At 43.1% G+C, this 21,726-nt stretch overlaps 1 protein-coding gene across 3 annotated transcripts in view; it reads left to right on the plus strand.

The window, feature by feature from the left end:
- The first annotated feature begins 1,749 nt into the window (after positions 1 to 1,749).
- Positions 1,750 to 21,726, plus strand: part of Il1rl1 (interleukin 1 receptor like 1) — a 65,826-nt gene continuing 45,849 nt past the window's right edge. For 2 of the 3 annotated variants that reach the window (XM_021230276.2, XM_040729533.1), the window contains exon 1: positions 13,757 to 13,920. The gene's annotated coding sequence lies outside the window, so the exon portion shown is untranslated. Of the gene's footprint in view, positions 1,814 to 13,756; positions 13,921 to 21,726 lie in introns of those variants that run through there. The other variant, XM_021230274.2, reaches the window with a different exon arrangement.

Here is a 21,726-nt window from a genome sequence, read left to right on the forward strand (position 1 = left end):
ATAGATTGTGGGCAGGGGCAAGTGTGAGACATCCACAGTCTTCCATTGGGGACCAGCCTTTATTAGGGGCTGTAACTTTTTTTCTCGACTCCCCTTTTTGCTAAGAAGATTTTTGCCTCTTAGTTTTTTATTCACCTTTAATTTCTATTCTACAATTTTTTATTTCCTGGGCCTTGTCTACTCTCTCACCCTACCTCCATTTATCTTCTGGTCTTTGAAGAATGAAGACCTCCTCCCTGCCCAGGAGCTGTGCTTTGATGGGAACATCTGTCTTGGGGATCTGGCTCACCAATACAGTGGATATTTTCCTGAGCTCAGCTGTCATGAGAACTACTGCATCTCATCCCCTCATTTGGGGAAATTCTCACCCTGGCTCTGGTTTTTCTGGATTTGGCTATATGTTTCCAAGATCCCTTTTGGGGTGTCATTTACCCAGTGAGGTTCCTGTAAGCAATTGTAGGATCCTGTCATTTCCTGTCTGGATGAGCGGGTCTACCTTTCTCGGCTGCCTTCCTTCTGAGCCCACTAGTCTGCCTTACTTACCCGTCTAACTTTCTGAACACCCCCCAAGGCCGTCCACTTTCCTGCTCATCCCAGAGGCACAATTCTTCCACCTGTTTTTCTGAAAAGCAAGAGTTATGCATGAGGACGGCACTTGCAAGTGATGGTGTCAAGTGTGAACAAGTATACAGTTACTCCCTGCCCGTGGTTGGAGAGGCTCGCTTGTGACTTTCATGAGACTTGTGACTTTCCTTCTAGGTGACAGAAGTGCATTTCTCATGCTATGTCACTTTCTCTGTGATGCCTGTGATTTCTGTGCCCTGCCCCAAGACAGCAGGATGGCGAGAAATGATTCGCAATGACTAAGGTAGCATGTTTTTGTGGCTTTGCTGCTTATGAGAACTTGGATGATGTGGTGACAAGGAGTGGGTCCACAGAAGGCATGAAAGCAATGGAAGCCATGTTGCCAATGGCTGCTGTGCTGCCACAGTAGAAGCAAGACTTCCAAAAACTATCCATTGGCTGTCTCGAGGTCTGCCTTGAATCCTACACCCCTCCCTACAAATGCACATGAATGCAGAAGGTAGTAAACACTGTCCTCTCTGCCACGACTAAGACTTGGGAGAGGTGGCAAATGGGGAGAGGCCAGAATGTGACCGGAGTTCCCATCTGTTGTCACAGAGACCATATTTGCTTGTCTTCTTGGGTTGCTAAAACGATTCATCACAGATTGGGTGACTTACATAACAGAATCATTTGGTCATGGCCTTGGAGGATGGAAGTTCAAAATCAAAGAGCTGACCGGGTTGGCTCCTCCTGAGGATTTTAAGGGACAGGCTGTTTCTGCCCCCTCATCTCTGTTTGGAGGTGGCTACTTTCTCCCTGTGTCATCATGTAGCCTTCCATTGTTCTTACACATCCCTAGGGTCCCATTATTTCCCAAGGGCATGCAGGATCCTTTGGAGACCAGAAGAAAACATCAGATATCCTGGAACTGGAATTACAGGAGTTTCTAAAATCCCATGTAGGTGCTAGGAACCGAACCCACTTCTTCTACAAGAACAGCCAGTGCTCTTAACCACTGACCCATGCCTTTAGCCCCTCATAGGCGGCTATTCTTATTATTAGTGTATTTACCAAATTAGGCGCAATAAAAGGTTGACAACAATTTACCGTAGCTCGTAGCTAACTCAACATTTGCTTTTTTTTCCTTGAACATTTTCACATTTTCTCTTCAGAGAAGTTAACTTTCCAGTCTCTCGTAGGTGTATGCAAATTGCCAGGCCACTACTCATACTGTTTGGCATCATTGGTAAGTAACACAGGGGTTGTATGACATGTTATCTCTTTGTTCCTATAGCACATGCCTGTGGTAGCTAACTTACAAAACTAATCCTGTCACAGTTTTGATGGTTTCGCCCATGATACGCTAGTCCCTGCTTCCCTTGGAGGTGTGGCAGTAGATCATTGCAGGAATGTGTGCCATCCCACAGAATTGTTCACTTCAAGGCCAGGAAGTGGGAAGTGGGAAGGGGGTGACCTAGTTGTCTCATTTGTGGCTGAGCACTCCACAGACACCCACATTCTGCGCTTTGGCCAGTGTGTGTTTCTGCCTTAACCACTGACCACCCTACAGAGAGACTTTTTTGATGAGGTCTGAGAGCGGCACTAATGTTGGGCAGAGAGGTGGGGCATCAGGGAGAGGGAAAGGAATTCAGAGGGCAGTTTGACACTGTGCCCATTTGGTTAAATGATGGTGTGTTCACACCTGGGGCCTGGGGAATCCCTGACCATGGGTCTCAGACAGCATCATATACTTGCCATTTTAAATTATTCTCCCTCTTTCCCTAAACTTAATGTAGACAGGTTTTGCCCCAGCCATTTCACAAAATCTGGTTCCCCAAGTTTGCCAAAAATATCTGTGTTGATGAATTCAAAGTTTATTCCAAGTCTGTTTGAATTGCTGGCACGGCCTGCTATGGTTGGCCATCCCTGCCTGACTATGTTATTTTTTTACTTGGTTTCTAGATTCTATACATTGCGAAGTTTCTTCCCGTTTCAGTGGTCTGTCTTTGATTTCATTGCTATTTCCTTTCCTTCTGAGAGCCCCAGGACCATTTCTGTCACCACTTTCTCCATCCTGATGATCTCATGTAGTTTTATGACTTACAGAATCAATATCACAATAACTCCTAAAGTTAGAGTTCCGGGCCTCCCTACTGATCTCTGGATTGTTGAATCAATGTGATCTTTTTAGTAGGTAAGATTTATGTCATACTTCCCAAATCTCTAAAGGTGCCCATCCAACAGAAACAAAATTATTAAAATTCTTATTAAGCAAGGGCTTCCCTGCTGTACCCATCCCAGATTCAGATGCAGTTATTTTCTCTCCCTCTCTCCTTGTGCCAAGGTCTGAACTCAATCTCATATGTTCCATCTGGAACCTCAGTCAGTGACTGTGTAGGTTTCCCACCTATAGGTGCAAGTCACCACATGTTAAAATACTTAAAACAGAAATACCTCCATCCTCTGAGGACTTCTTTTTGCATGTTGAACGTCGCAGTGACTGGAATGCCAACCCTCTGCATTTGCCATTTGTACTTGCCCTCATGGATAGTCCACGGATAGTCCAGCATGCTCCCCTACATTCTTTGGTTGTGCTCAAATACTTCCTTATTCTCTGGCTACTTTGTTTAAAATATGTCATCCTCAGGTCACACACATGCTCTCGCACACACACATACACACACACACACACACGCGCACACACACACACACACACACACACACACACACACACACACACACACACACCACAAAGCAAAGGATCAGATGGAGTTATACAAGTAGTTGAGTGGATGAGTGGAGGGCCGGGTGAGCAGATGGATAGATAAATGGATGTGTGGATGGGTGGGCAGATAAGCAGGTACACAGAGATGGAAGGACAGAAAGTGAGTGGTAGAATGGGCAGATGAATGGACAGACAGACAGAAGAATGGATAAATAGCAGACAAGTGGATAGAAGAGCTGATGAGTAGATGGGTGAATTTGTTCCCCTAAAGTCTGAACTTTATCACCTATGTTTTACTTGGAAACCTAGACAGTGACTGCAGATTTCAAGGCATCAGAAAACTACACCTGAGACTTAAGGATATGGCTCAGTCAGTAAAGTGCTTGTCACAAAATCCTGAGGATCTGAGTTTAATCTTCTAGACTCATTTAAGAAAAGCTGCATGTTGTGTTTAGTACTGGAGAGACAGAGCCAGGACAATACTTGATCAGCCAGTTTAGAACATGCACACACGTACGCAAGCACGCACGCACGCACGCACGCATGCATGCTTGCACACACATCCACATGCTTCGGTACAAAATATATTCTTGTCGTTGTTGTCTAAGTGAAATGTTGTTTTCCATTGTTTTAGAAATACTCTAGAGATGTTTTAAGGTACATAGGGATATGTATATATATACATATACATACTTGAGAATCCACAGGTTTGGGCATCTGTGTAAGCCCTGGAACAACCACCCCACAGCCCTGTCAATACCGAAGAATGATCATTGTGGTGGCTTATCTTCACTGTCCACTTGGATGTACTTCTAATTAAATTAGGTGCTACATCTTTGGGCAAGATTATATTTCTCCCGAGGGGAGTAACTCAAGGGATAAGATTCTATCATCCATGTGTGGTATTTTCTAGTGGGAGGTTCAGATCTAAAGGACTCAGGAAAGAGCAGTGTTACGGCAGCCTGCCTTCTCTACTTTCTGAGTGCATGCTTGTGTCATTGTTGTCTCCATCTTCTAATGATATTGGACTCCACATCTACTTTTGACTTGGGCTGAATAACAGCAGCAATCCAGGAGATTCTTGGAATTCAGTGCTTTGTGGACTGAGAAGCTCTGTGATTCTACTCAGCCCTTACTGTAGAAGTCAATCCAAATAAATCACCCTTTTAACAAGCACTCTCTCTCTCTCTCTCTGTCTCTCTGTCTCTCTCTCTCTCTCTCTCACACACACACACACACACATACACACTTTACTAGTTCATTTCTTCTGGAGAGCTCTGATTTTGATATAAGCTGAATTTCTAGAGAAACAGAATTTAAGGATGAATGTTTCTAGTGGGCTTGTGGTATCTGGGGCTGGCTCTATTTTATACCCAAAGTTGCTGTATATTTTTCTGGTAATATGGAAACTACTGGTAAGCCATAGGGTGAACTGTTCAAAGTATTTCACAAGATGAATGCATCCACTACTCTATACAACACTTTTCAAACATTTATAGAAAACTGTGGGCTATAATGCTGCTGGATGGTTGCTTGTAGCATCTGTGAGTAAAGTGATAAAGGAGAAGAATGATCTCAGAGATGCAATTTCCCAGGTGCAAATACACAGGGACCCATTAAAATCTCCATGTGTGCTCTGAGAGAGGGTCTTTTCTTCTGCCAGCCTCAGCATACGCTTGACTGACTTAATGATGTAATTTAAGGTTCAGACTTAGGACTGACTTCAGTTAAAGGGAGGGCACTGATTCAGAGAACAGGATTCTGTATCTTGGGATAGACAAGTATGGGTGCACCCTGATGATGATGGTGATGATAAGTTGTGTCTTGGTACAGTGGTACTCACCTTTAATCCTGTCTTATGGGAAACAGAGGCAAGTGGATGTTTGTACATTAAAGGCTGTCCTGATCTACATAGTGAGTTCTAGGCCAGCCAGAGCTACATAATGAGACCCTAACTCAAGTGAATGAATGAATAAATAAATAAATCTCAAGAAAATTGGAGTGGATTGGTTGTGTAAAACCCAGTCTTGCATCATAGGATGGTCCAGAAAATATGCCCTTGTCCATTGCTAGAAGAATGAGCTATGAGGATGGCACCAGCCTGATAAATGATTTACGCTACTGCTTTTCTGTGTGAGGCAATTACAGAAGGGACAACTACTCATTTGGGAACCTTAACTGATGATTCCCAAGTGACAGAGACAAAGGGCAGCCATTACTCACCAAAAGAAGGGTGTGCATGTTAATTTTGCCAACTTGACACAAACTGGAGATATCTGGGAAGAGGGAAACCTTGGCTGAGGAATGCTCTCCATCTTACTGACCTGTGGTCATGTCTATGGGGGTATTTTCTTGATCAATGATTGACGCTGGAGGATCCTGTCCACTGTGGGCAGTACCACCCTGTGCAGGTGATTTGGGCTATAAAAAAGTTAATTGAGCCATGTACAACAAGCGAGTAAGCAACATTCCTCCATGGACTTTGCTTGAGTTTTGCCTCCAGGCACCCGCCTTGAGTTCCTGCTCTGGCTTCCCTCCATGAGGGACTGGAAGCTGTAAGCCAAATAAACCCAATTCAGTCTCCCCCAAGTCAGTCACTGGTTTTGGTTAGCATTTTCACCACAGCCATGGAAAGCAAGCATCATCAAAAGATGAAGATGCTTACTCTAATAGACAACAGAGATCAAAGCACTAACTGTGAGAATCTGCAGCTAACAGTATAGGCTCATCAATCATGGTGTTCCCAAAAGTTAAGCGAAGAGGACTAAATCCCTGCTCCAACAGCCCCAGAACAATGAAGGGAAGGCTCCAACAGGAGAGAAGGCCACTGTGAGTGACTGTAGCAGAGAACCACAAGCCCTCTACCAATTCCAGACTGGAACTGATATATAGACATTCTTTAGATGGACCCCGCTGTGCTATTTTACTCACCTTATCCAAAGGAAAGGCAAAAGGGAAAGAAGGGGCTGTAGGCAACTTAGAAATGCAGAGAATTATTTTGGAGGAAATGAATAGAATTGAAGATTAGATCTGTCTGACCACTCAGTGTTTAATGAAAATATGACTTTAAATTTCCTTTCCTTCTCTTCTGTTTTATCCCTCTCCTCTTCCCTCCCTCTCTCCATTTTCTCCCTTCCTCCCTTCATATCTTTTCTCTTCTTCCTCTTTTACTCTCTTTCTGTCTGTATCCCTCCTTCTCTTCCAGAATTTTGTATGTCACACAAAGTATCCTTGGAGACAACTGCTCTCTGTGCTTTGGGGATGGGATAGAAGAGAAACAAGACAAGGTTAGAGAGGCCTGCATACCTGGACCCCAAGGTAGTCAGTCTCTAAGGCTTTCTAGTTTCTTATCACCCAAAATGTTTAGCATGCCCAAGTATAATTTCACAGTACTGTGTTCTGATGCTGCTCATCATCAATGTTAAAGCGCGTTTTCTAAAATCTGCCATTCTGTCCCCTCAGTTCCTAGAAAGATTCTTGCTACTCAGTAGAAATTTAAAATGTGCCAGAAAGAAGCCTGTACTCTCATCTTTCATCCCTATAAATTCTCAATCTACTTTCAATAAATAAATATCAGCCATTAATAAATCTCCGAAACTGACTCTACTTGTTGAGTGTGAACTAATGTTGAAGAATATCAACATTAGTTCAGCTTTCGATGCCCCATTTGCTTTCTGGAGATAGAGTTCTTCAGTCCTGTTACTGGTGTCCTCAGTCTGACACATAGACTTGCCAGTCTCAGGGTGCTATGTACAACCGTCATGCCCATCACGGTTATTTGGTTGGTTCAGTAATCTGACACTGGTGTTTGGCTGCTGCAGAGAGCTCTTGGAATGTAGCTGAAAGCATGGTGAATCAATGTAAAAGGGAACTCTCCTCGGTGGAACCGGATGCCTCTGCAAAATCAGTATAGTGTGGCGCCATGAAAGAGAAATATTTCCCAAAGGCCCAAGTATTTGAAGATTTGGTCCCAGGTGGTGGTGCTGTTTGGGGAACTCAAACTGTAGCTTTGAGAATATATGGCTTCGGGCTGGAGAGATGGCTCAGCCGTTAAAGGCTAGGCTCACAACCAAAAATATAAGAGAATATATGGCTTCCCCTGCTTCCTAGGACTGTTTATTCTATAGTAGAGGTTAGACTGTGCTAGAGTTTTGAGTTCATCGCCACCAAAACTCCCATTCGTACAACTTCTCTGTGGTGGTACTGAGGCAGTGGGGTCTTTAAGAGGGGTGATCAGATATTTTGAAAGGATCAATGTTTTCTCAAGGGAGTTCTCACCCTTGTGGGACAAGATTCTTGCTGTCAGCACAGGCTGTTGTAGAGAGATTGGCACCTCCCTTGAGCTCCTGTTCTGCAGACACAAGTATTATGCCTATCCTCAGACTTCTAAAATTTTAGCTAAATAAGCATCTATGCTTCATTAATTACTTGGCCTCAGGTATTTGGGTGAAGACTTATTGAAAACATCTCAGGGTTAACAATCTTCCTGTTGCATTAAACAGAGCAGTTCCTGTTGGTGCCACTTTTCATTACAGACTGAACGTTTTTGCACACATTTCCTCACGTATCACTGTGATAACCTTGCGTGGTCATAGTGGTGATGGCCATTGTAGAGAGAAGGAAACAGAGGTCTAGAGAACTGAATAACTTGTCAGAGATCATAATTATACCTCTTGTAAGCCCTGGTGAGTTTCTAGCACAGGTCATTTGACTGACTGGCTTGCTAGCTCCTGCTGAGTGTGGTCAAGAGCTCTAGTTCCTGTAGATATTTCCTGTTCTTACCTGTTCTTAGAAATTTCCTGTTCTAATCTTCAGAAGATTCCCTTCGTGCAGGTTAACTCAGAGTTAGGTCAGAGAACTGAAGATGATGTAATAGAATTTGCATAGCTCTGGGCAGCCTAAAGAATATCAGATCTGAAAAGAAAAGCAAAAAAAAAAAAAAAAAAAAGCCTTCCTTGCTCTACATAGGTAAAACAGCTACCTTGGGGTTGATAAAGCAACTACAGAAACAAAACTGTCAGTCTGGAGCAGAGCTAACTGGTGCTTCATGCAGAGTGTCGGTACCACCGGGTACATTCAAAGGAAGAGCATGTCTACCTTTTCAAGAAGACATTTTGGTCCCCTGAAGGCTTTACTCTGCTCTTATGGGCAGTGACAGAATTTAAGTCTTTGGTACCTGGGCTCAACTTCTCTAAGCATTTTTCCAACTAGCATTGTAAAAGCTGCCTTAAAAGTACTAAAATGAATCCATACCAACATGCATACACTTATCAGCTTCGAGTAAAGTGGAACTAACATGACTCGAAGTCTGTGTTTCATCTTTAGCACACCTGTACTAAAGAGGTGTCATTCCTGTACTTAGAGGCACCAACAGGGGTGGCCTGAGGAATTCTAGTTGTGCTTCCTTTTTATCCATACTTTGTTGTTGCTATGCTGTGTATTCTAGGAAAATGTCTATTGTGTTGAAACATACCCGCCTTCCTTGGGTTTTTGCTAAATATACATTCTCAAAGGCAACAATCTCACCTTTGTGGTTCAGGGCTGGATGTTCTCCTTCACACTTGGGGGTTTGTTTCTCCCTCCTAGGGGCTTTGGAAATCCTCATCCACAGCTTCTGGGCATGTTCAGAGTACATGATCAAGTCTGCCGTCTCAGAGACCATGAAACTAATAGAGGCACTAAAAATCATCTATTGTATTTCCTTACTCAAAAGATCACCACAGGTACTATAGTTACCTGCTACAGCTTTAAGCAGAAACTTCCCAGACATGGTATGCTTTGGTTGAGGAGAGAGTCTCCGGGCATTCTCGGCACTGAGGTCTTTGCATGGTAGCTGTCTGTCTTTCTTGAGTCTTCATTTCTCTTTCTTCACTGTCTTGGCACCAAGATCCTGTTCAGCTAGGACTGATGCATCTTCCTTTATCTGTTATAAAGATTGATCCTCCCCTATAAAGCCTGCTATTTATACCTCTACTGACCACAGGGCCATAAACCATTTTCCAAAGCTACCCACCACTTATTTATGTTTATTTATTTGTACATGCATATGTATGTTTGTGTGTTGGTGGGTATGGAGTTGGGTACTTGTATCAACATGCATGTAAAAGGCAGAGGACAGCCTTAGGTTTATTTCATCAAAGAATGTCCAATTTTTGTTTTTTTGAGACAGAATTTCTCATTAGCCTGTAGCCAGTCAACTGGTTAGGCTGGCAATCTGAGTACCAGGACTCTACGAGGCTTTTGAGTTCTGGGATTACAAGTCTGTGTCAGCAAATGATTTTTTAATTTTTACATGAGTTCTGGGGATCTAGCTCAAGTCCCTGTACTGGAAAGGCTAGCAACGTATCAATTGGGTATTGTCATTGCCTTATTTATTGATTTTGACCTTGCTTAACAAGTACCATAGTTTCCTAGTCTCCAGGCTAGCAGGCATTCTAAGAAGCAGTGCAGGTCTTTTACAATTGCCTTTTGAGTTCTAGCTGATGTTTTTCCCCCCCCTCTTGTATGCTTCTTTTGTTTGACCCTAAAAGATAGGTGATTTATTATGTGATAATGTCATCAAACTCTTTATCTGTTCTGAGATAAAAGATCAACCGCCCCCAGGGGCGGAGCCCACAGGATGGGTTCCTGAAACCAATCTTTACCAGAAATTATGCAGTTGGTGGTCTAGCACAACATAAGGCTGCAAGGCAGAGCCGGTCCTCTCAGCAGGGCACTGAAACCCTAAAGTCATCTCCCAACAGGAAGTCCTCCTTTCCTATTACACAGAGGCTCAGAGTATGGGCGGGACACCCAGTACCATCTGCTCTTATCTCCTGCCCCATCCACTGCTATGATGGAGCAGAAAGACTGGTGTCCTCTGGCACTCATAACTACCCATAGATGAGACTCAGAATTAAGAAAAAAGTAAATGGGTTCTCGCCCCAAGTCTCTCACGTTGGTGATCTTAGGCTTTGTCCTGTGATCCCTAGGTGGGGGAGCAGGCTACAGCATTTTGAGGTGCTTGCAGGTCACACATTCTACTGATTTTGGATTGCGTGGTCTCCCAGAACGAAGTTTAAAGATGACACCTATGAGGTGTGGGTTCCTGGGGGTCCACGTATCCAGGCCATGCTGTCGCCATGATGGTCTTTGTCTCTCCAACATCCCACTTGTCACTTGTCTAGCAGATTTTTTGTCTGTTTGTTTGACATAGTTTGTGATCTACACGACTGCTAGCGCTTTGCTCTGAGTTCAAAGGCAAGATACAAATTTGGATTCCCACTCCTCCAGATTGTGATAATTGCCATATCATAATCACCCTCTACAGAAAAACCTCCTCTTAAAGTGAAGCTCAGAGGCTGATGGTAGAGAGTAAGGGTCATCAACACTGGTGTCTTAGCAAGAGATGGTCACTTTTCGCATTTTCTTTCCACATTCCTTCCTTCAAGTGAACAATTTCCTGAGGCTTTTGGAAGGTGTGTGTTTGGAATGTGCGGGCTCCTGGCTCTGGGAGTTGATCCTCTTTATTCATGGCTTCCATATTTAAGAGTGTGCAATTTTTTTATAACCCTCACATCAGGGCTTTCTATGGCTATGCACAGGCAAGGAGCACGACAAGCAATCCGAGCTGATCACTCTGCACGCATTCACAGCCTAGTCTGAGAAAGTCCCTGAGCCTAGTATCAGCTTAATGGAGTAAACAATTCCTTCTCACGCTAACTTTGTTTTATTTTATTTGCATTTTAGTGCTTTTTGTTGCTGGTGGTGATGCTGGTTCATTCAAGTAGCATCGAGTGCTGTCTAGTGTTCCTAAGCAACAGCCTGCCTCATGGAGAGAATGCATAGTTCGTGTGGTTTCAAATCCAATGCTAAGGAAGTAACAGTACATATGAACTATAAACAAGTGTATATATTGTCCACTTAGTGAACATCCGGTGAAAAGGTTCAGAGTCCCCCTAATAACAGCATGTCTCCCTGGTGTTATGGTGCAGCATCCAGTCATTTGGTGGTTATGGTAACTTATGTACACAGCTGCTGTGACTAACATCTGGAATTGGCTGGGAGAAGAGTTTCCTAAATTTGTCTTCTAACTTCTCTGGAAATAAGTGGGTTTAATGGTGTAATATTTGGGAGTTGTGGGGAGGAATGGAACACACAAAGAATGGGATTGCAGGAAGTAACCTCAGCAGGGCTAAGATGGACTGAAGAAGTTCAAGGCTCTTCTGACTGAGTGTCACAGTGAAACCCAAGGAGGAGATAATTTTGGTCTTTAATTCACACGTGACTTTAATTTCTCCTTCCTATGTTAGTGGTGTGAGAAATTTAAGTTGGAGTGTCTGAGGGGAATAGGATAGTATTGTATAGTCATTGGTTTGTTGCTCAGTTTCTTTTGCCTTGTTTGTAGATTGCAATTGGGCAGCATTGGAGATTGGAAGAGGTTGGGCTGGCCCAGTTACAGGAATATATTTGGTTTGCCCTGTTCCAATCCCTGGTTGAGCCATTTGTGGATCAAATCTGGATTCTTCTCTTTTGGAGGGGGCATGTAGCAGGAGCTTTTCTGACTTCAAAGCAGGCAGTATGACTTTCCAATTAGCTGCTGCCTTTCTCTCCCACGGAGGACAATCATAGCTAAGGCAGTGAGAGTCTGGGCTATTAAGCTGGACGAGTTAAGAGAGCTAGCCATTGAGGACTGTCAGGTTCTCATTTCTGCATCTTCTTGGAGCCCACGGAGGGAGGCTGTTATTCACGAGGCTGGATGAGCATCTCCCATGGATGTGTGGAAAGCAATCCCGAGAGCTGTGAGAGAAGTGGATGACAGTGTGGAGGGAGAGCTGTGAGAGGTGTGTGAGAGCTCGGTTGGAGAATTGTATGTGTATGGATGACAGAAGTCTTTAAAAAGGGAAGCGTTTTTTCTTGGGGGGTTCTCCTAAGCCGACTTGGGGAGCATAAAGTTTTTCTTAACGCAACTGACTGGTCTCTGTGTCATCTATCCCGACCACCTCACTACATTCTCGGATGCAGGCTGCTCAGCAGGTGCGACAGAAGAAGTCATTTCTAGAGCCTGCTTGTTAGAGAGTAGGATGTGTCACGTCTCAGGATCTCACCACATTAGGTCTTCTTCAAGGTTGAGTGACAGACTTTAAACCCTTAACAGAGGCTGAGTTGCTAAGGCAGTGGGAGGAATCAACATGATTAAGTTCTTTCAAACAATCACTACCAGGTGTCAGAGCAATATGTTTTATATCCTCTTTGATATGAAGTTATTATAAATGTCCTATGTTATGTTTTGTGACATGGTTTATACCCACTTTTTATTTTCATATATTATTTGTTTCATTTTATATTTGGAAAAACTTAATTTAAAAACAAATAAGGAAACAACTGGAATAGTGCATAAAGTAGCATTGTCATGGCACATTGATACATTTTGTGGGTAAGAGAAACTTAACATTTTGGGTCTAAAGTTTTTAGAGGGAGATAAATATTTGGTTTCTACATGAGTTGCTCAATGGAAAATTAAAATCAGGCAGTGTGCAGATCTCAAGCTTGAATGTCACACAGATCAGTGGTTGTCACTTGACTTTAAGTTGACTTTCAACTTTCCATGTCTACATATATATGTATATATGTGTACATTCATGCATATATATATATATATATATATATATATATTCAGACAAAACATGGGAGCATCCAGAAGAGGTACTTGTAGTATTGGCGAATGACAATTGATTCATAAAGATTAAGATGTTTAGGTTCAGACATTCCTTTAAATAGCTCTTTGTAACAGAAGTAATTCTGAAAAGTAACACCAAATTAATAACATGAAAAAAGGGAACATTAACCATATTACTTTTTAAAATATATGCTTAGGAAAATTGTGCTTCATATAACCCTCAAGAATGGTGTGGATGACTTAGGTTTTTCTTTGGAATTAAACCACAGCCCTATTGATAATCCAATTCTGTTACCAAGGAATGATCTTGACCTACTAATTGTGTTTCCAGTCATTCTTCCCAACATACTACAAATAGTGATGGCCAATCATGGTGCTCTAAAGCCAAGGACTCCTGAGGCTTTCTCAGTACAGTGCTTCAGGGACTACTTACACAGCATCACCAAGTGATCAGAGTTGGCAACAAATGGGATTGCATTAGTTGTTTCTTTATTTTCTTTCGTCTTCCTCTTTCTGTTTTAAGCAGCCTACCACACTGTATGTAGTACAGTAACATATGAAGCCGATTTAGTGACAGTACTATGGAGGAGCCTTGTTTGTGGTTGTTAGCATTGCATTACGTGTGACACTAGATATGGTAACTCAGACTATAGGATGGTAGGATCATGCCGGGAGCTTCCCTGTGTGGGTACCCAGGAAAGGAAGCAGGGTGGGTGAGTCAGGAAGTAGGGAGATAACAGGAAGTAGAAGATGACATCAGCTTCTGAGCCATAGGGAACTAGAAATAGAGAACCACGGTAAGAGTGTAGGAATTAAGTCAGCATAGGATGTGCTAACTTGCTAGCTCCAACAAGCAACTGTGTGTGTCACCTTTAAAATAGATAGAAATGGAGGCTTGGGAAGAGCGGGAAGTACCTGCAATGAAGAAGAGCTCAGGAAAGCGTCTGCCAGGCAGGTGTGAAATCCCAAGGTAAGCGTGGCCATGCCTGGGTACTGCCCGCGAGCATGTGCAGGAGGGAACTGGACTGCAGAGAGGATGAGGAACGGGGTTTACTCACAGGTTAATGGAGGGTAGAGGCAAACAGGAAATGAAATGGATACAAGTTGCCAGGAAAATATTTGGTTGCAGAAGCATACGAAGTGTAAAACAGAGTTACAGTCTTTAGTGAAGGGGGGATAAAATAAAATGACAGTAGATACATCACTCAATGGATTTAGCTAAGTTGGGGCCCGCTGGTTTTTAAGTCTCAAACCCAGGACAAATGGCTGAGGTGCCTATTTAACATATCAAAGTGGACCTGACCTCTAGCTTCTTCCTGCATCCCTGGGTCCCTCCCTGTTACAAGGTATGGCTGGCACATTCTGCTCTCTACCTTGAACTCTCCAGCCCGGGGAACTGGGCTGCCCTTCCCTCAGAGGCTCTTCCCTATATATAATCCAGACACTTTTGTTATCAGCACCTTTTGGGCCTTTGGCCTCCTGGCGGCTGCACCTGGTTCCCCTCTTCCCTTTCTCTCTTCCTCTCCCCATCTCCCCACATGGTCCGGATCATTCTGGTCATGTCCACCCTAGACCCTCCCACTGGCTACCCTTTCCCTTTTATGTACAATAAACCTTCTCGTCCACCACACCTGGGAGCAGCCATGTTGTTTCCTTCCCTTTTATTTCTCCTTCTCATTCACTGGTCATGGTAGAATGAACACATTGAATATCCCTCTGCTTCCCCTTCACAGGCTCCCTCCATTTCTCACTTCCTATTATAGACACATTAAAGGAGCCGCAGCCCCTCGTAGGGTGCCGTCCTCTGACTTCTCTGGCTGAGCATTGACAAGGCGCCTATCTCCCTCTTTCAATGTCTTTTCCCTAGCTTGAGGTGCAAGCTGAAGCTACCCCTGCTTATTCACGAATTCCTTCACTGCTCTCCCTGCCGCCTCTAGTCTACATCTCCTCTTTGCTTACTTCCCCATGACGGAAAAAGTTGAGCCAAATCTTACACATGTTTTTTCCCCCCCTCTCACTTCATATTTTTTCCCTGACACAGTTTTAAACAGTAACGACTTCTACATTGACACCTATAATGGCAAATGGTCATATGTTCAGCCGCCTACTGGACGTTTTGCTTGGATGTCTTAAATGTTTCAATTCAACAGTTCTCAAGCCAAACTCAGATTAGCCTTCCCACCAATTGCAGTTGGCAAGTCTTCCTCATTCCAGAGAACCAAGCATATCCATCCTTTCTGTCCTTAAAGCCCAGAGCACAGACATCACACCTTACCACCCGCCTTTTCTCTCCCATCAACTTAATCAGAAAGTCCTGCTACTTTTATTTCCTAGTGCCCTTTCCCAAACTCTTAGTTCAAGACTCTTTCACTTATTACCATCTCCATGGCAGTGGATCTTTAATCATCCATTTTATTATTTCAAATAATGCCTTATGTTCTTTGATGCATTTCCCATTGAATACTGAGGTCTGCAGCCCATTTCTCTTGAATCTCAGAGACTGCAGTCTGGTAGCCAAAGAAGCACTATTGAAGTAGCCCCATGTGTCTTTGGGGCAAGGTCATTAAGGCAAGGCAGCCTAGCTTTGTTTGCTGGGCTACTCATATCGGGATCCATGACAACCCAGCCATATAGAGAAACACAAGTGGAAAACCCAGGTGGTAGTTCTAGTCATTCAGTCACCAAGGCACAGTGAGTGAGTCAGTGATCCTACTTTTAATAAACCATTCACTCCTAATTTTAATTCTCCTCAGCTGAAGCTCCCAACCTTAGGCAGTGGCCCTAACCTCCTTTGCTTTCTTTTTCCATATTCCAGCCCCAAATGCCTGTCTACATCCAAGAAAGATTTAATGCATTGTCATAATACAAATGGTTACTCTAATTTGGTGAGTTTTGGGGGGTAATTTGGCATGCAGCAACAGTAGCTGACACATGGCTATATCTCATTTACCTTCACATATTTTTAACCTACTAGAGTAACCTCTCTATTAAAACTGCTGAGTCCATCTCTCTCCTCTTGACTAAGGATCAGAACTCTCTTTAAAAATTTTTTTTTATTTTGAGACAGGGTGTCTTTTATATAACAGCCTTGCATGTTCTGGAACTTGCTTGGTAGTCCAGGCTGGTCTCGAACTCACAGAGATCCGCCTGCCTCTGCTTCCCGAGTGCTGGGATTAAAGGTGTGCGCCACCACCGCCCGGCTTCAGGATCAGAATTCCTAATGTGAGCCCAGGACTCTCCAATGTGTCTCTACCCTCGTCTAGCAGCCCACACCCCTTGCTCCAGCTGCTCTGGTTTTCTTTCGGTTCTCGGAATTGGCTCTGCTCCTTTCTGCCGTAACGATTCCTTTATGTGCCACTCTCCTAACGGCACCATGCTCTCCTCTCATGACCATCCATCCAACAAACCATCCCAGATCAGTCAGACCTCTTCGCTGAGGCCTGTTTGACTACACTCTCAAGATCAGGTTTGTCATCCTTCATAGTCCCATGTGCATTTCCAGCACGAATCTTGTCATTGTTGCCAGAATTTTATGCTTCTCTCAGAAGGTTACAACAAGACCCAGAGTGACTTGTATTCAACATTTGCAGTATTAATCTGCTGGAAGAGTACAAAATGGATTGAATCAAGAATGACGAATACATTTTTACATGTTGGGGGTTCTTGTTATCCGGTGTCTGTTTCTGTAACAAAATACCCAAAATATCAATTGCTAAGGGGGAAAGTCTTACTATTTCCCAAGGATTCAACCTATAGCTGCTTGATGCCATTGCTTTTGGGCTGTGGTGGAGAGCACATTGCATGTGTGGGAGCATGTTGTAGAAGAAGATACATAGGTCATGGTGGTTGGTGTTTTCTAGAGAGATAGAACCAATAGAAAAATGTATATTACAAAGGAGATGGATTAGATTGACTTATGTGATACAGGCTGAGTGGTCTAATAACGACTCTTTATAGTCTGGAGAGGTGAGGTTCTCAGGAACCTGCAAGGATACATCACTCGGTGCCAATCAATCTGGGGTTGAAGACTCAGAACAGTGGTTCTCAACTCTCCTAATGCTGCAACCCTTTAATACAGTTCCTCACGTTTTATTGACACCCACTCATAAAATTATTTAAGTGCTACTCCATACTGTAATTTGCTACTGTTATGAATCATAATGTAAATATCTAATAGGCAGACTATCTTATATATGACCCCATAGGGATCAAGACCCACAGGTTGAGAACCAGTGACCTAGGGGATTTCTGGAGAGCCAATGGTTTTCAGTCTCCAAGGGAGACTGAAGAAGCTGGGTTCCCATGCCAGGAATGGTTGGCAACAGCATCACTGTTGATGGATGGAGTAGTAAGAAGCAAATGTGAGCTCTGCTCTCAGTCCTCTGTACATCTACTGAAAGGTGCTGTCCATTTGAGGGAGGTTCTCCACTTTTCAGTTAATCCTTCCAGGAAATATATTCCAAGATACCATATCCAACCAGACTAACAACTAAAATTAACCATTGCAAGTCTGCCCTGTGTCAGCTTGTTACCCAACAACATTTCCGTATGTTTTACTTAATTTTCAAATGAAAAAAAATAATGAAGTCATAATTCTGCCTACTATAACAATACTATCTATAAACAAAAAATGTATGGTTCTTCTTCCAGAACAGAGGACAAAGTCTCTTTTAAAAATATTTATTTTTATGGGCATATGTGTGTGCCTGAGTGTATTGTATATGCACCACATATGTTCAGGAGCCCATGGAGGTCGGAAGAGGCATCAGATCCCCTAGAAATGGAGCCACAGATAGTATGGAATTGTAGATACTGGAGATTGAACTTGGGTCCTCTGAAAGAGCAGTAAACACTCTTATCTATGGAGCTATCTTTCTGGTCCAGATGGCTTTTGAGGAAATAGATTTATAACAGTTAACTACTGATATCTCAATTGATGCCACATTGCACGATAAAGAAGTAGGAGAGAAAGCACACATTTGCTCAATGTATGTGTATAAAAGCACAGACACAACAAAATCCTTCCTATATTGCATTGCGGCTTTAGGTGGTATTTATAAAACCCATCATTTACTACCTATCATGTATTTTTTCTACTCCCAGCAAGCACGTAGGCAGATCTTTGTTCTCTGACTGGAAGAGGGACTCACATATTAATTCCTGAGGGGTGTCGGACATTTATCATCCTGCTTGGATTGGGTTGTTGTAGTTTCTCTTTGATCTTAATCACAGGACATGGCAAAACCCTGAAGAATCTGTTACACTCCATTCTTTTGTGGAGAAACAGTCTAATTTCCCCCTGGTAGTTTGGATCAGTAACTCCTACTAGCAATGTAACTCATTTTTTTTTAGCTGATTGACTTTTGGTTATCAGGAGCCTGAAGTGGCTTAAGAAAGTTTGAAGTCTTAACCTTTAGTTTAATAGAATATTTGTTGTACTCCTTTCAGAAGTTTCCCATTTGAAATAAAAAACATACAGACCTACAAAGTATATACCAATGGGAACAGGATGCAAACATGTTGTACATGGGTCCTGTGGATGGTGGTTGGCTGTATCATTCTCATTTTCACTCCTGGTTGTAGGAGAAACTGGATCGTGTGTAGGACACTGATCTAGAATATATACAGCCTTTTTTAAAAAAAGAATCTGCCCCAAGCTTCCAGACTTTTGCCACTTCTCAGTGCTGTAACTATATCTTTAAGAGTCCATCTCACTATTCTTTCAGAGAAGCGGCTCCAGGAAGGTCGGTGGATTCTGTGGGCATGGGACTACTGTTATACTTCTTTGTCTGTGAAACAAGTTCCCCCTTTTTTAGGAGTAATGCTGCCTGAAAATAGCAAAGAAGGGATAAGGCACTCTGTTAAATCCATGGGTGGTCATTTTGACTGACATATTACACACAGGAGAGGCAAAGCCAGACCAAGAGGAAGTGTGCCAGTGAAGACAAAAATATTGCACTTTCCTTGATGGAAGTGGGTTAACCTGATACCAGGTTTCTGACTAGGCACTCTGGGAAATGATGCCATATTAGCAGCTCAGTTTTGGTCTCTGCTGTTGATAGATCTGGCCCTTAGCAATAACTGTAGCCTGCTCAGCCTTGGCTAGTGGAAGTCCATGTTGTTGGTTCTATGCATAACCTTCAATCTGGCCACCATGGCTACTTTGTTCATAGGTCCACTGGGAAATGACAGGAATGGTCAGGGAAAGAGGTTGATGGCTTTTATATGACATACAAGTAACTTTATAACCTTTGGCCCTGTGGAGAGATCTGTCCTTGTACCTTTCATCCAAATGTCTTTCTCATCAATTTCCCAATCATTTGTCTAAGCCGCTGACCACTGATTACAGCGCACTGGTCAGTATATAACCACACATCTCACCATTTTCCTGGGAAACAAAGTGAGAAATGGATAGTATATCAGGGTCCCACAGTTCCATAGGGGCATGTCATGTCCTACATGATATGACTCCCTCCTTCCAGCCCATTCCTTTTAAAGGGTTCCATCATGCTGCCAGCCAACTAGTGACCATACCTTTAACACATGGATATCTGGGGGACTTTTATCTAACAATAGTAGGTGTTTGTTTGCTTGATTGATTGACATCTGTTTTCCATAACAGTCAGCATCTCTAGGGAAGAGGCCATGGCTATTTTTGTGTTGTTTCCAGTAATGTTCTTGTTGTAGTGCATGTTATACATAACTGAGAATTTATTTGTAGAAGACTTGTTTACTTAAACAATGTAAAGGCCCGTACAAGGATTTCTTAACTAATGAATTGTATTTAGTAGCTTAAAGAATGGGGAAGACAGAAAGATGAAGCAGCTATAAATACCCTCTTGAAGAAATTGCTGTTTTGTTGGAGAAATAGGACAGATTCTTAGATACCTCTCCAGGCTAGCTAAGCTTCTATTCTGGTAGTCACTGTGATGGGCACTTACACTCTTTGGTTGTTCTTCACATCTCAATGAAAAAAGTACTGTTATAATCCATATTTTTCAAATGGAAGAACTGTAGTTTATGGAGCTCCAATACGTAGAGTAGGGTTCTGTAGTTCCTAAGTGACTGGGCATGATTTGAAACATGGACTTTTATTGGAATAACTGGGCTGAAGACATGGTGATATTTTCTGTGCACAACATTTTGGGAAGAGGAGAAGTAGGAAACAAAGCAGGTTGGAGCACCTTTTGAGGACTTACAGTTTTCCCTATTTGTGTACAGCAGTGATCTCCTAAACAATCTTGAGAATACTTACAATTAAGCCCTCGGCACCTAGAGGCATTTGGAAAACCGAATAGGGACATTGACATGGGAAGGAAATGAGCAGCAAGGCAGAGTACTGTAGACCCCAGTGCATATGTGTCCAGAAACGTTTAGAGGACCATGATTAGTGAACTCCTTTACTAGACTAAGATACAAAATTCAAAGAAATCAACAGCATTCAGAAATACAGTAACTTCACATTCAAAATACTCTGCATATTCATGCCAGTGAGGTAGTAACCACACCTATGACCACACAATTATAATATTATAAAGAGTTCATTGTACAGGATGTCACTACATCTTTATCCATACTCCTTTAGGCACCACCCTCATATTTATATTGCAGATCCAGGTTTGGAAAGATTGCTTCGCTCTGCTAAGTCACAGAAGCAGGGTGGCAGACCTAATCATCTCTTCTGAACACTAAGTCTTTTGGTATCTTCTGTTTCCTAGGACTTGGTTACTTACTTGGCTACTTACTGTGTCGCTTCTTCAGACCTATCCTTCACCATTGTGGTTTAAGGAACACCATCTCTAACCCACTAAGGCATTTTCTCCTCTGTCATAATCTCAAGTTGTTATTCTGTGTTTCCTGTACCCAGCTAGAATTGTAGCATAGGTCTAAGCTCATGATGAGAAAGATGACTTTGTTTTGATTGGGGGAAAAATATGATTGAGAACTATGACAGCTGTTTTTCTCAACTTTGAAAAAATGAGGTAAGGGATTGAAGAAAAGGAGCCAGGCATTGCAGCTGGAGGGGTGTGAGTGGAGGTGTGTGTGTGGGATGATAACATCTATCTAGGTGGGGAGAGAGGAAAAGATGCAGCGAGAGAGGTGGGAGCAGGCTTGGGAACTGAGGTGGGCTGTGGACAGAAACCACCCAGCAGAGTGGAGTGAGATGTGGCAGTCCTCAGGTTCCAATGGACACTTTCTGAGCTGAAGGATTCTGAGCCTACCGGTGACTTCTGAGAGGAAGCAGTCCCATGGTGTGCATTGCATGGAAAGTGCTGTGTAATGTGGTCAGGGAGAGGCACTTCCTGTAGGAGACACTTCCAGCTTTTCTCTTGGAGGGTTCAATATGAAAGCAGACCACTGCTGCTGGATGTGAAAAGTCTCTGCTCTGAAACAGGGTGCATGCCCTCCTCCCCAGGTCAACAGGAAAGCTCCACAGGAGCTGAGTGATTGAAGGAAGGAGCAAAAGGGCAGAGAGGTGGTGATGAGTTGTTGGATGCTGCTCCAACGAGTCAGCTGTGTTACCTGAGTATGGGCATGAGATTGAGAAAAGGCAGATAAAAGAAACAGAGACAGAGACACAGGATAGATTTGGGTGGACTGCCCAGTCCATGCCTCTCAGCACATGGGACGGCCAGCCCCAAGTTTAATTTAGACCTTGCTTATATACAGACAAGAGGCAAAGCAGAAAAAAGAGCAGCAGAGTCAATTAACCAGCTCCCCACATTGTCCTTAAATCAAGGAGCTGCCAGGTTCACTATCTATCACGTGAGTCTTG

The sequence above is a fragment of the Mesocricetus auratus genome, unplaced genomic scaffold (assembly GCF_017639785.1).
Source record: "Mesocricetus auratus isolate SY011 unplaced genomic scaffold, BCM_Maur_2.0 Super-Scaffold_100021, whole genome shotgun sequence".
In the NCBI taxonomy this organism is placed as follows: domain Eukaryota; kingdom Metazoa; phylum Chordata; class Mammalia; order Rodentia; family Cricetidae; genus Mesocricetus; species Mesocricetus auratus.